This window comes from Anser cygnoides, chromosome 14 (genome assembly GCF_040182565.1).
Source record: "Anser cygnoides isolate HZ-2024a breed goose chromosome 14, Taihu_goose_T2T_genome, whole genome shotgun sequence".
In the NCBI taxonomy this organism is placed as follows: Eukaryota; Metazoa; Chordata; class Aves; order Anseriformes; family Anatidae; genus Anser; species Anser cygnoides.
In genome coordinates this window covers 13993242-14006278 of record NC_089886.1, presented here as the reverse complement: position 1 = coordinate 14006278, position 13037 = coordinate 13993242, and the positions used below count along the sequence as shown (strand labels likewise).

The window sequence follows — 13037 nt, the reverse complement described above, 5'->3', positions numbered from 1 at the left end:
GTCACTGCTAATACTTTATCATTACTACTGTTCATTCAGTATATGCTGTTTCTGAAAACCATTGTATAATATTTTTAGTGAACTTGCAAATACTTAAGCACATCTATAAAACTTCTGTTGTTAAAATTAATATATTCTGTCTTCCAAAATCCACTGCTGAGTGTAGTCCAGAAGTCAGTGACTTGGTCTTTGTGTGAAAAACCCCATTTCCTAGCTGATGAAGCTGAGAAGGTAGAAACTGAACATGTTTCCTTTTCTTGGAAACATGTTCCCTTTTTTTTTTTTTTTTAGCACAGGAGGCATTTACAGCAGCATCTCTAAGGCGTCTGGGACGGGGATTGAGCCTAGCTCTCAGATTGACCAGATTCCATCAGTAAGGGCATTTTATCCAGACCTCAAACACTTAACCATCCAAAGTAATCTCTGATGTTAAGTATTACACTTATAAAAGGAGATACATTAGCTTAAATAACTTAAAATTATAGTAATATATGTGAACATAGAGCAAAGACAATTCTACCCATTTTTTCCACATCATTTCTTGGCCAGTTGAAGAATTTTGGGATATTGGGAGGCACTGAAATGACAGGGTGAACTTTGCTCCTGAGCAGAAAGCCAGTGTAAAGGCTCATTACTGCTTAATTCATAGGGGAAACAGAGCTGTGCACTGCCAGTGCTCTGGCCAGGGGTTTCATTGCTCACCAGTGAAGGTGAGCACCCAGGCTGCGAAGCACTGTCCTTTGCTCTTCCTTCCCCACATGAACTGTGCATGGGGAAGCATACTTAAAAGGGTTTTCATCCTCAGGAGTACCCAAATTACCTGCAGAGTGAATTAAGTGTTTCATAGCAATGCGAAAATCCACCAGTTAGTTGGGCTAACTATAAAGCCCCATAAAGGGCTTGCTCTGTTCTCACAACTGCACAGGGAGGGCAGGAGGATGCAAAAGGCTGCTGTTCTGGGTGATCTGCCCTCCTTCCAGCCTCTTTGCTAAGCGTGGCCCAGCGCAAAGGTTCTACAACGTCAGCAGAAGGTGTCTGAACTCAGACTGCACATTACTTGGATTAGAACTGAATACGATTTCCCTGGGTTTGATCCTCACACTAGGAGGAAAAGAAGCCACTGTTGGGGCAGCTCCTTTTTTAAGGAATCCAGAAGACAGCTGCTGGTGATGGGGACACAAGGGTGATCCCTCTTGGGACAAGCTGGTCAGTAAGCTCAACGCAGGCAAGAAGCCAGGCATGCAAGCTAAGAACACTTTCTATCATGATTATGATGTCCAGAAAAGAGAGAAATGACTTCCCAGCTCTCATAGCTCAAGAACCCTAACCCTGGTATAACCAGACCCGAGACGATCACCCCACTGAAGGGAAGTCCGACTGCGAGACAGAGCCAAGCAAATACCTCCAGCACTGCTCCCCCGATGGGAGCGTGGCCAGATGTGTGCCTGCCTCTGGGGCTAGAGCCATCCTGTAATTTATAACAGTCTCTGTGCTGCTCTAATTTATGCTGGGGGCCAATGCACAGCTCGCTTCAGACAGAGTTCAAAGACTGCCTGGACACCAGCAGCCCCAAGCTGCTCTGCACGTGGTCTGTCCGCAGCCTGCACCCTGCTCAGCAGCTGCCGTGGTCCTGTGGTGAGATTCACCCTCAAACCCAGAGCTGAGCTACCTCACACCAACAGGGCTGCTGTCAAGCTGGCTACTCTACGAGGCTACCGAGTGGTCCCTTCAAACTTTTCGAGGTCCCCAGAGAAGTACTGTTTTGCTTCACTTGTCTGTAATGTACAGCCCAGTTGTGCAAAACTGTAATCCCACAGAGATATCCGAACATGCTTTTTGCTTGACAGGGCTCTTTCCATCGGTGTGCAGCAAAGAAACTTAACTTAAGCTTGGTAGCTAAGGCAGCATTTCATAATTTCAAAACATACTCACCACTCCACACATTTCCAGCGTGGGTTGGATCCGGATATCCAAATATTTTGTATTATCTTTTGGGGCTGTAAGTTTGGCTCCACTGCCTTGTATAGGAAACATGCTGGTATAGATGACAGAAGCTATAAAGGTAAAATAAATCCATCAACGCTTTGACCAAAACAACAATAGTGGAAAAAAAAAGAACACCAACATGATGCTGCTGGCAAAACTTGGCAAAAAAAAATCAGTTTAAGACAACTGAGCCATTTATATTTACAATGAGGGCTGACGGCTTTTGGGACACACAGTCTTCAAAGAGACTGGATTTGTTTTAGAAGCTCATTCATTTGCACGGGGCTCAGTGAACCAGCCAGTCCTCCTCCTCTCTGGGAAGACTCATTAGCTACAGGGAAACTCAGTGTGAACGGGAGGTGTGTGTGGGGTATGGGTAATTACATAGGCACCTTAGAAATAAATCATGATCCTACTGTTGATATGATTGGAAACCTGGAACTGATCCTCATTTTAGCCTGGGAGAAGTTCTTCAGCAACACTCTATAAACTACAAAGAAAAGAAAAGGAAATTGACTTTAAAAACAACATTTTAATAATGCTAAGGTGTTGACAAAAATCTCAGCAAGCAAAGGAGCTCTGCACCGGGACGGGACCACTGCAGGGAAGTAGGCTACAGCATCTGCCTGCGGCATTGCTTGGGCCAGCTTTCTGTGAGCTCAGCGACTACAGCTGTTATCACGTGCCTGGAGAGGATGCTGTGGTGGAAAATGGACTACAGGAATATACGAGTATTGGTGATCACATTGACTATCCTCAAATGCTGCCCCGCAAGCAGGAGTGATGGTAGGAAGCGGGGAAGCCTCAGAGCCACGATGCACCGCAGCATCATGAGCCTCAAAATGGAAATTCAGAGCTGCTGTATTTCTGAACAGGGAATCCCATATGGATGAGGGGTACACGCTCCCGGAGCATGTGTGCCGTTAGGCCCACGTGCCTGAGATGGAAACTGGAGTGCAAACTGCAAATCTGTCTAGCACATCGACCTTGAGTCTGTAACATCCCAGCTGCACTAGCCTTGCGGTGCACGCACTGCACAGCCAAACGCATGCATGCTGCAATTATTTACCCTGGAAATATCTAACCCAGGCTCCTGGTCTCACTGTGCATCCCAAAATACACTCCGAGTCCTCTTTCTGGGTTTCAGACATCCAGACATCCTACAAAGATGTGATGCAGTGTCAGTGCTAACTGGGACACAGTGATGCTGGTGGAAAGGATGGAGATGTGAAACTCCTCCTGGTTACACCAGGAAAATTCAGAGCTGGGTGGTTCGGGATGCTCTTCAGAGAGCCTGCTTACACTAATTCAATGCACTATATTCAAATTCAAATAATTTTGACTACCTTTACGGCAAAGACTGTCTCCTACACTGAAGACATACAATGTCCCAGACAGCAGATCTGTAACCTTTACTGAAGCCAAGTTGACAGTAATGTAATAAAAATCATATTGATCCTGTGTGAGACTACGGTACAGAGTGCTCACACTGATGACGTGCTCTCTGCAGCAATGCATGCTGCTAGATCCAAAACCACGAGGGAAAGGCATTACAATCCTTAAGTGAAAAACTGTGTAATGCAATAAAATAAGCCACAGAAAAAATCACAAGAACACAGTGGCCCAGATTCTCCAATGATGCACCCTGCTACCTCTTGACTGGTTTTGATAAAATTATGCTGTTTCCAGTCAGCTGAGAGTCTTGCTCTGGTCTGTGGATTAAGCAAAGGTTTTAAAAAAGCACAGTAACCCCAGTCATTTACAAAGAGGTGCTGCAGAGCTGAACATGCTGAGCTGGGAGGCCGGGCAGTGACAGCTCCAGGTAGCCTCTTCACCATTTGTCATGTCAGTCATGCCTAAGTGGCTTAAAGGAATTAGTTTTCCATTTAATTTGGGAAATTTTCCCAGAAAGTCTTGAATCCTGAATACAAATAAGAGTTGCTTAGAATATACTTGACTGCACTTGGCTACCTTTCAGTTAGCCGAGTAACTCCTGCACAGATCAGCCCGGTTTACTAGTGCTGTGAGCACTCATCTGGATTTAGGCTCCACTTGTCGAGGAGCCAAACTGACTAGAGGTCTTTTGCAGGTATCTGCTAATTAGTATCACATTTCCTAAACCCAATCCATTTTCTTGGTGTCAGACTCTTTGAATGTTGGATAGCAGGTACTTACAAGAAGGTGTTGGTATTATTCCGAGAAGAAATCACTGCAGAGGCAACTCTCACAACTCCTTGCCTCTCGCCCAGGCAGGCTTCTGCCAGAGTGCCCTGCTGCACTCTGCAGCCCCCGCGCAGTTCAACGCACACAGGCAGTGCAGACCTTCCCACCAGCTGAAATGAGCCTTCAGGTCTCACGTGTAACAGCACAGATCATAACCTAGCAGGTAGGGTGATGTTTAAACCTAATTCCCATAGTCACTGGACATGCAGCCCATGACCATAAAGCAATTTATTAACTGCAAATACACCAGGCCGCTCAATGGACATATGCTATTGATAACAAATTATCTCATGTGGGTGACGAGCATGTAGGTGCTGCTGCAGCCTTTGTGGTTCATAGCTATACTGGTTTATGGCAAATAAATGCGCCGATCCCTTCAGGCTATTAAACATAGTCCATCACACTATCAGCATTCCACGTTTCCATGCCTGTATAGCCCAGGTAAGCCCAAAGGTGCCCCTGCCCACTCCTCTCCATCTGCAGCATAGCCAGCAGGTAGAGCAAAGGTGGGCATCACCCTCCGCCACCTCCCACCCCTCTTACACCCACAGCACCAGGGCCTGTGCTGTTTTCACCAGAGGGCCGGTTGTGAAGTTACACCTACATGTATTTTGGTCATGCCCTGCTATTTCAACCTGCCACAAGGGAACTCAAAATCTGAAATTAAGAATCATAAGGACCTCCCTGTCCTTAATGCACGCTGCTTTGCTGGGTCCCCTGCCCAGTGGGGTGCTGGCTGGGAGGCAGGCAGCAAACCCCGGCACTGCTCCCGTGCTCTGCTCCTTGCTGTCTGACTTCCCTCCACGCTTCTTCCTCTCAGCTTTCCTTTCCTTAAACACTTTGAAGTTTCTTTTGCATTGTGGTTGGTTTTCAGATGCACCATAAAAATCCGTGTACTGGGAATACTGTGGTTAAGACATGGGAATGCAAACATTGTGGAAATAACTTGGGTTTTGTTTTTCTTTTCCTTCCCCGTTTTTCCCTTCTATAAACTAACTTTTCCACTTCTTCAGTATGTTGGCACTTAGAACTTGTTTAGCCTGTTAATAGAAACAAGGACTGAAGGGGTCACATATACGGTCTGTTTTGAAAAAGGAGTGGAAGTCTGCTGCAAGCTCTCAGCCAGGGTTCGAGCAGGTAGCTGCTGGTGCAAGGCCCGTGCCCCTCAGCAGCCAGCTGCTGGAAATTCGGCGGCTGCGACTCATGACCCTGCACCCCAGCCCCTGTCTCCCACCCTCTGCCCCAGCATCCTGCCCTCACTTGTCCCTCACCTCTCCATGGCTTTTTGCTGTCCCAGGGCCCTCTCCAGGGCCATCCCATGCCATCTCCATGGCCCAGCTTCAAGAAGACGACCTTTAGCTCCTGCCATTGGCCTCAGTCTTACTCTCCAGAGGCCTCACTGCTCTCTCCCTGCGTGGCTGGTGCATGCATGTTTGTGCCTCCTAGATGAGCAGTATGTTTTAAAGACCACATCACTACATGGGTCAAGGCATCACACAGTCACCACAGTGAGACACAAACCTCCCTCTCTTAAACTGAAGACTTCTGGTAGATTGAGCAAGCTCACTATTCTGGGTCCATGGTAGTAGGCATTCAAGAGCTGGAGCAGCGTGCTCTCTGCTCTTTAAAAGACAAAATACTTCAATGGCAGTAGCGTTTGGGTATCTTTCAGTGGTTCTTACAGGTCTGTCCTAGACCACATCACAGACCAATTTGCTCTTTAAAGAGCCTGTTGTTGGGATTAAAGAATAAACAGACAAAAAGTATTTTGTTAGAACTGCAGTTTTTCTCTCACTGACTTCCATTAGCGCATCTTTATCCCACCACACCCTGCCTTTATTTTCATATACCTTGAGTAATAAGGTGCTAATAGACCCATCCTACCACCTGGAGAACTAAGACACAGGGAGGCTGAAGAGGATCAGAAAGGCCCTGTAGGCGAGATGTGCTGCTATGCCAGCTCTTGGGCTGCCTGGCTTCTCCCAGAGACTCAGCCTGCTGCCTAGGAAATAGCCTTTTGGGAAAGTGGTACTTTGTTTTGTAGCTTTTTCAAAAAGAACACATTTACATAGTTTTTCAGAAAGGACTCAAGATGTGTTACCGTTAGAAAAGACAAATTAAAAAAATCTCACAGTTTTTACAGTCTTGACCTGTATCTCCTGAATGTTTTGGTCTTGGTGTACGGCATTGCTCCTCATTTTTTCACTCTTCATCAATCTTTCGGAGATGTCTGCATACAGCATGCTTCTAATGGGCTTTGGACACTGATGTCTGTTCCAAAACACTTCTAGAAAATACAATAACACAAGGGTGATTTGAGCTCCTAGTCTCTGGCCTATCTGCAAAGTGCCTGCTGAAGTGCTGTTGTAGGCAGATCATAATTAATAATTATTGTTATTTATAGTGGGGCCTGCAGAACAGAATTGAAAGTGTCATCAGATTTTACATCCAAAATATTGTCTAAGTTAGTGCTTTCTAATTCCCAGGCATTGCTGTGGGAAGATACAATTGCACATGTAAATACTTTCCCATGCCTCCTCACCATGTGCTTATTTTGCATGTGTAAAGCATATGGGAATGTACGTAGGGCCTCGTTGGAAATGTAGTGTGTGTGTAAATTGTTGCTTGTCTACATCTGTGTATCTAATTGCATGTGAAAATCACTACTTTAGTTGCATCAATGAAATACAACTTTTTGAAAATATAGCCTGCATGTGTTTCTCATTCATTTTAGTGAGGCACAAGATGATCCAGTTGAAAAACAGTAGCTAGGACCAGATGTTCTTCTGTTCCTCCAGCGTGAGAGAAGCAGCTCAGCCTTAAGAAACTCAGAGCTGCTCAGCTCAGGATGCTTGCTCTATCATGGGACAGAAAGCTCATCTGCTTCAGTGGCCTCCCTTTCCAAGGACTCAGACCTACTACCAAACAATTTAATGGGCAGAAATTCACTTTTGTTTCCAGTAATTTAGAATCAAGCACCAAGTTGTCCTCAAGTGCTGATGAGCAATGGGTAGAAATACTGTTGTGTGGTCATTTGGTGTGTTTTGAGCCAACCATGGGACACTCCTGGGTGTTGGCCATCTAAGACTGGCCATACAGCAGAGGTTTAATGTAATATATGATGGGAAGGGTAAGTCACCCAGCTTTGCCAAAACGTCATTTTTAAACTAAGTGCCTAATTTCTAAACAATTGCGTTTTAAAGATTTTAATAACTCCTTGAATTTTTCCAGAGCTCTGCTGCTGCTGTGGTCATATTTCCAAATTCAATGTACCTCTTACTCCTCCACTTAAAACATTCACTTTTCATTTAAACCTGCAGGAAAAACAAAATCTGGATTACTTTCAAATTATTGGCCAAACTCAAAGAGACATCCCAGCCCTTTATGGGGTGCAGATAAAAGAGCTTACAGTCCCTGCTCTGCCAGGAAAAACGTTCACTTTCTGTGAAAGACATTAAGAAATCAAATGAAGAGCTTATTAAAATTTTAGATGCAAGAATTTGCAAATTGGACAGCGATGCATACATATGTCAGACCCTTGAGATGAGATGGTGCCCGTCATAAACTGCTGCTGGATGCGTAAATAAGACTCACTGTTCTCTCCCACAACCGTCGTGTATTGAAGTAGGAGCTCGGGCTGAAAGCACTCTTTGTGAGGATCAGCTCCAAAGATTTATGTGGAAGAACCTTTTCTTTATTTACCAGCTTGCTGAATCTGACAAAGTATTTGATAGCTTTGAGCCTCCAGCCCGAGCACCTGGTTTGTAAGAGCTTTTGTCAGTGATTGTACCTGCTTTGCTATTTATTTTTCAGTACCCCAACCTGCAATTGCCCTCCTGTTGCCTTGACAAAGGACCTAAAATGAAAGCAACCCACTCCATACTCTTCCCTTCCATCTCTTCCAACAGCCTCAAAACTGCTGAAGATGGCTTTGATCCTTCAGGTGCTTTAATCTAGGACACGTGAACCTAATCCTCAACTTTCCAAAGAAGTATTAGTTATTCTAATCGTTATTCTAAAGTATTAGTTATTCTTCTGAAGAGAGGTGTTTTAGTTGGCAGAGGTGTTCGCTAGACATTGCAGGTGTTGGAAGTGTAGCTGTACCCAAGGGAGTGATGACTATTAAAAACTGCTCCTTCTTACCCATCAGCTCTGTAAGGCTACTTGCATGACTAACTGTAGGCTGTATGGGGAAGACAAGAAGTCTCTATGCTTATCAACCTGATGGACCTTTATTGCTACTATTAATAAATGCTTAAGAAGCTTTGACTTGCAGAACCCACTCGAAGCTTGCAGAGTTAGCAGCTACAAAAAGCTTTTCACTTTTTACTAGTAAACTTGCTGCATTTGATCTGTAAATTCAGACACATCAACATCTTAATTTATAAATGCAAATATGTGAACAGGGCTGCTGCAAATAAGGGTGTGCATTACCCCAGGTTTGTATCCAAAGATGCTGCAGACATCTGCCAAGTTACACTCGGAGTTGGGTGAGAAAAGCAGTTTGCATTTTCTCCTTGATCACATAAAAACAGTAAGTGAACAGCTAGAGGATATTAAAAATAAATAAACATATTTGTAAGCCCTCCTAAATGCCCACATTAAATAGAGATCTGGGCTACAGTTTTGAACGATAGCTCATATTATTCATTGTCAAAGATAGGTGCATGGGTAAGAGTTTGTTTGACGGACGGAGAGACCACCTGTCTCGGAAAATGCTCTGCATGATGCCGCATGTTTTATTTTTCCTTTCTCCTAACCAGGTCATATCCAGTTTACTAATACATTCTGTTTCGAATACAACTTCCATAAAGTATTTGAAACGTCTGGAAACCTTATCTGCATTTCTGTGCATATATTTTTGCTCCTATATAGAATCTTATGTAGCACACAGACAGTGAGACTATGAGCAGGTAAGATACTAAAATGACTGAGTCAGACCAAAAGGGTTCTCAACTACTCCACGACCATATGATATACAGCCTAATACATCACAGATCATCTGTTTCACTCACACCTGCCTCATGAATTTGTAGGTATAGGCTCTTTTCAGCCCGCTTGGCCCTGTAGCATAACTGACTGCTCTCGGAGCTCCTGCAGACCCACTGGAGCAAGCTGCTGGCGTCCTCATCTTGAACACCCTGACTTCATCAAGGCACGGTTCCCATCCTGCACAGTCCTGCTTGACAAGATGACCAAGGACAAGAGTATCGTCTTTGCTATCCTTCTGACACATTCCTCGAGGCTGTCCCACATCCTGAAGCCTGCAACCTGCGCCCTGCTTGCTAGGTTAGGAAGCAGAGTCCCAGCGAAGAGCCAGCTTGCACCACAGCTTTGCCCAGAGCAGTCCTGGTAAGACGTCTCCTTTAATAAAAGAGACCTGTTCAGGGACCTTGATGTATCCTCTGGTAACACAAAAAAGATCTCAAAGCACCTTTTAAACTCCAGGCAGAAATATTTTAGAGAGATGCCTGGTTAGGCTCTCTCATCACTCTTAACAGAAGAGTGGCACCTCGATCAAAAAGAAAGGAGTCTGGATGAAGGACAGCATCTGTAAGAGCATTCCCTGTCAAGTTTCCATGTTTCCACATCTTATCTGAGTGGAAAAGAGGCTTATTTTGCCACGTCTGTCTTTTCCCAGATATACATGGCAGTTCCCATTACCTAAAATCATCTTTAAATGTCCTGGGAGATATTTCATCTACTGTGTCTGACTCAGCTCTAAGACAACATATATGATGAGAAAAAAAAAAACATCTTAAAATCAGATTTCTTTGGACATCCACCTGGCTGACTTTCCCTCTCTAGTGTTCGTAGTGATAGAGTGCAAACCTGACGATGCCACGTGCTTCAAAACAGTTCATTAATTTATCTCAGAGTGATTTCCTAAGACTTAGCAGCCTTCAACCAAGCATCAAGTAAGCTCAGGCAGAATGGTGGTCGGAGTCTCCCTGCGCTCATTCAGAACATGTTATTGCTGGTGTGGGAAGCAAATACAGCCGACCAGTAATGTCTGCTTCCAAAGAAAACACTCACTTTACTGTATCTGGTGTTTTGAAATGTACAAAAATAAATTATTTATTATCATGACTTTTGGGCTGAACCTATTTATATGGGCTTGCATCTGTCTGATCTGAAGACTGAGTCACTGACTGACAGACACCCTGTTGGCTGGTCCAGTTACTTACATTATGTCCATACTGTTCCAACAGTTTAAATAAAAATAGCAAGCTTGAAACTTCTCCTCTGTTGGCATTTCTTCATAGGGACGGGGTGTTGCTTGAAGAAACATCAAATCACTCTTAAAAGAGGTCAGATCTGCAGGGTGAAATGGTAAAATTACTGGTGAGACTCACTGGCTGCACATTTCCAGCACAGCTTCAGACCCCTAAGCAGCTCTGCTAGATGCCAAAAGAATGGGCAAAGAGGTCTGGAGGACATGTGAACTGCTTCAGCGTGTCCCTCGAACTATCAGTCAATGAGAATTAAAAGTCTGCTGAAGCCCAAAGCTCGCAGCCCTTCTGCCACTGCCAGCCACTTCCAGCCAGGGCCAAATCCACGAGCAGCTTTTCCACAGAAACCAAATTTATTCCAATTTTTTCCTCCTGTTTCATCTAATCGTTACATCAGTAATGTTACTTGAAATAACCCAACACCCACACAGATCCTCAGGCGTGACGTAAAGAAAGGCTCCCCAGGGCCTGGATGGGCAGAGAGGGATCACATCCTGGGGGAACAGGTGAAATGCTGGCCTTTCTCCTCACTTGCTGAATTAGGCAGGAGCAGGAAAGGACTGACAGTATATTTTTTGTCCCCCAAACAAGCAATAAGTTATGGCACAGCCTGCAGAGAGCATTCCCACTGGGCCTGTGCCCCAAAATGGCTTTTCTGGGGTATGCTGTAGCCATAAATGCAGCCAAATCCTACTAGTGCCTCAGCTAGGAGCGCGTAAACAAGAAGAGCCTGATATTCTGAAGGTCAGAGGCAATACTGCCTGCAGTGCAGGTATTACAGAGGTGTTTTCCAGCTTTCCATCTCACAGCCTCTTCCTGGAGACTTTAGTACAGATACTAATGATACCATGATAAGAAAGGGATGCCCTAGGGCTCTAGGCAGCCTTCTACCTCTCTCAGTGCTGTGAATGCTACAATTCCTTACCTGGCACATCCTACTGATACCTACTTTCCAATATCTTGAGAGCACGAAGAATTGACCACACTTATTAATGCTGTAATACAAAGCTGAGTGTCTATCACCCAGGAACAAAGAAAAAAAAAAAGAAAGAAAAAATCACAGTCATGCCTCACTAATGTTAATTTGAATTATACAGTATTTTCATGCCAAACACTCTGATCAGGCCACAGTTTCGGGCAGAGAAAGATGCAGATCCTCCCCTGTAAGGTGTAGAGGCACTGATGTACTCACAGCTTCATCAAGCATAACCAGATGGCTCACAGCAAACACCGCAACTCGCCTTTTGTCCAGGAGGAGCCCTTAGTTCAGTGAGTACACCCACCTGTGGGTTAGGTCTGTGTGCGATCTCACAGCTTTTTTCCCACCTGAAGGTGAAAATCATTTTTATGTAACAAAATGTTATGCAACAGGTGTCTAATCACAGTTTCTCACTTTATTTCACAGATTACTTTGTTTCGTAAAAGACGAAGCAATTCAGTACAGCCTGGACTGGTGTGGCCGAGGAGAACCGGCAGTGATGAGGAGGATCTCCTGCTTAACACACACACACCTTGGGGCAGTGGCCAACACCTAAGTGAAGTATAATATTCTCTACTTGCCGTGTGCTCGCAAGCATGGAAGACTATGAGTAGGATGTGTGTTTGTGGTCGAGGAGGTATGCAAGCTATGCTCTGTGTGGACGGAATACGCCTGGTGCTGAAAGCTGTGGGATGGAAGAATGAATGCAGTTGTATTGGGAGAAGGAGGAATGCTTACAGTATTTTGTGTCCTCAAATGTGGATTAGCTTGGACAGGGATGTAAGGTGGGAAAGACATATCCTGAACACCTGTTTCTACATCTGTATTTTTTTTCCCGATTTTGGAGGCAGCATGCCTTGCTTCACGCACCCTGTCCTCATTCTGCACTCGGGTCCTTTCCACTTCATGCAAAAACAGCTTCTCCTCCCATAAAAGTCGGTTGTGTTTCTAAGCGGGGCGCGGTGCCTGCCTGCACGTGGTATGGCAGGAGGACGCGGCACACATCTGCCTGCCCACGTCCTGGGGAAGCCAGGAGGCAGAGAAGGTTTTCTGCTGGGACTGAGCCTCCTGTGCAGCAGGGAGCGCGCCCTGTGCCTGCAAACTTTCCTCCTGCGTGGTGTTCCCCACTGCTTTCCTTCCACAGCTCAAGCTGCCACTCAAGGAAGAGGGAATTTGGTCAAGCCAAGGTACTCAGGACAGACTCTGGGGAATGGGATTAAGGCGGCCACATTCTCAAAGTCCCGTGCAAAATGTGCGTGCCATGAGCTGGCGAACAGCGCTATTCTCGTTTTTGTCAGCAAAAGGAAGTTTAATTGATTTATCAAGAAACTAAGGCTAAAATATCTCTCCAGAGGCAATGGAGATACATGCACTTTCACTGACCTCTGAAAATACATGATTTATGGGAATACCCACTTATTTACCTAAATTCCCACAAACTGACCTGAAAAAATTAGCCCTTGATCTCAGATGGCAAGGGACTCCACAGAGGTAAACTCTGAAGGATTGAAAAGCAAAGCAGAATCTAAAGAAAACGTATTCTTTAAAACTAGAAATACATTGAAGGGATAGAAAATAATTTGTACTAAGTAGTGTAACAGAATATCGCTTGGCAA

The 13037-nt window shown here is 44.9% G+C and overlaps 1 long non-coding RNA gene across 17 annotated transcripts in view; it reads right to left on the bottom strand.

Annotated features, from left to right (window-relative positions):
* Positions 1-13037, bottom strand: part of LOC106034388 (uncharacterized) — a 57704-nt gene that overhangs the window by 20564 nt on the left and 24103 nt on the right. For 13 of the 17 annotated variants that reach the window (XR_007163647.2, XR_001205996.3, XR_001206005.3 and 10 more), the window contains 4 exons: positions 10398-10527; positions 6342-6496; positions 2379-2476; positions 1933-2054 (listed from right to left, as the gene is read on the bottom strand). This is a non-coding gene — a long non-coding RNA (uncharacterized lncRNA). Of the gene's footprint in view, positions 1-1932; positions 2055-2378; positions 2477-6341; positions 6497-10397; positions 10528-11634; positions 11769-13037 lie in introns of all 17 variants that reach the window. The other 4 variants (XR_001206000.3, XR_007163641.2, XR_007163644.2 and 1 more) reach the window with 4 other exon arrangements.